The sequence below is a fragment of the Nicotiana attenuata genome, unplaced genomic scaffold, assembly GCF_001879085.1.
Source record: "Nicotiana attenuata strain UT unplaced genomic scaffold, NIATTr2, whole genome shotgun sequence".
In the NCBI taxonomy this organism is placed as follows: domain Eukaryota; kingdom Viridiplantae; phylum Streptophyta; class Magnoliopsida; order Solanales; family Solanaceae; genus Nicotiana; species Nicotiana attenuata.
Genome location: NW_017671056.1, coordinates 71281 through 73230, shown reverse-complemented (window position 1 = coordinate 73230; position 1950 = coordinate 71281). Strand labels below are relative to the sequence as shown.

General features: G+C 35.0%; 1 long non-coding RNA gene across 1 annotated transcript; it reads left to right on the top strand.

Moving 5' to 3' along the window:
• Positions 1 to 265: 265 nt before the first annotated feature.
• LOC109205559 lies at positions 266 to 1674 on the top strand. The gene is made up of 2 exons (XR_002064699.1): positions 266 to 683; positions 1326 to 1674. It is a non-coding gene; the product is annotated as an uncharacterized LOC109205559 (long non-coding RNA).
• The last annotated feature ends 276 nt before the right edge of the window (positions 1675 to 1950 follow it).

The following is a 1950-nucleotide window of genomic DNA, read 5'->3' as shown; positions in this document are numbered from 1 at the left end:
ATGCAAGGTAATATATGACCACGATAGTATAATGTACAAAGTATATACAAAGTATATTAAAACTAAGTAAAATTTTAAGTAATTTGAGATAATTCTTAATTATATGGGTAATTACCGGGTAACGGGACATTACCTAATTACCAAATAAGTGGATAATGACTAATATTTCCCACCCCACCCCACGTGGCAGCCCACTATCTCTATGTATACATGACTCTTACAATTGAGCTTAGGTGGCTAGATAAGGATAATAGGAATTTAATAAAGACTTGTTACAAGTCTTGTTTCCATCTTTCATTTGGACAAAAATCAGAACATAAGAATCATATATCAAGTCTAGTCTCCATTTTCATTTGGAAAGAATCAAACGTCCTTAACAAGAATCAGATATCAATGCTTTCAAAGTTCAAAAACGTTCTTTCTCAATTCAGAAACGTTAAGCAGAAGCTAACCTATCGTTCCAAAAAGCTTCATAGAATCAGAAGCAATTTCGTTCCAAAATTTCAAAGGATCAAAAGCAAAATTTCGTTCATGAATTTCAAAGAAGCAGGAGCAAATTTCGTTCAAGGATTTCAAAAAAAAAAAAAAAAGCAGAAGCTTAATCCGATTTTTTTTTTTGAGTTCTAAATTCAATCAATGAAGGTTTTCCAACGGAATATTATACGGAGTTTTTCCTACTCCAGGTATGTTAAGGTCATCCCTTCTTTCTTTTAGCATGGTCCAAATTATGCAGAAGAAACGAGCAAACGCACAGTTTTAATAAATTACTCTATTCATAGAAATACTCGGGGTGTCTATATTCTTGATTGCCCATGTGAATTATTATTATCTTCTATTCATGTGTCTCAGAATAATACGCAGTTGAAAAAGTTTATCCGGAAGGAATATTGAGATTATTACGTATTTTTCATGCATTTCACCCATTTATACATGTGCATTGACCCATGACCAGATGACGTTATATACGCGTATATATGTAAATATATGTATATGAGATATGGAAAAATGTTACGACGTTATATACGCATCACCTCCTAGTCAGCTGGTATACGTTGATGATTTGCCCAAAATGGCCGAGATGATATGATGGGATGCCCTCAGAGGCTTGATGATGTTATGTACGTACAGACCCATGCATTACATGACATTTATATGCATATGCATGACATTATAAATATTTCGGGATTTATAAAGTTTTTCAGATTACAGATGGATTTCATGTTTCATCTATATCTCTACGTATAGATTTTCATGCCTTACATACTCAGTATATTTTTCGTACTGACGTCCCTTTTGCCTGGGGACCTTGTGTTTCATGCCCGCAGGTCCCAATAAACATGTAGAGAGCCCTTCAAGTAGGCAATCAGCTCAGCGGAAGATGTTGGTGCGCTCCATTTGCTTCGGAGTTGCTTGTTTGGTTAGTATGATTTAGACGTGTAATGTTTGGTATGGTGGGACTCTGTCCCGATCTTTGTGAAAATTATGTATTCTTAGAGGCTTGTAGACAGATGTCATATACGTATAAGATTGTATGGCCTTGTCGGTCTATGTTCAGTATACGAGTGGTTATTTTTTCCTTTTAGGCCCGTACGTCATATGTATAAGTTTGGACTACATGTTGGATCGTCCAATGTCGAGTATTTCTCCATGTTTTATTGCACTTATCTCACGACAGCATCTCTGGCTCATTTACCTATGATAGTATGATACGAAAGATACGTTACGTAGGTACTCCGTTGAGTAAGCTACCAGGTGCCCGTCGCGGCCCATCGGTTTGGGTCGTGAAAAAATATACACATATATAGGTGTAATAATAAATTTAAATAGCTACTTTTATCGTCAGTTTGGTTCGATTTTTTTTCGATTATTTTTTGATTAAAACCAAACCAAACCTAAAAACTATCGATTTTTAAAATTCAAAACTAAAACCAAACCAAACCTAAAAAGTAT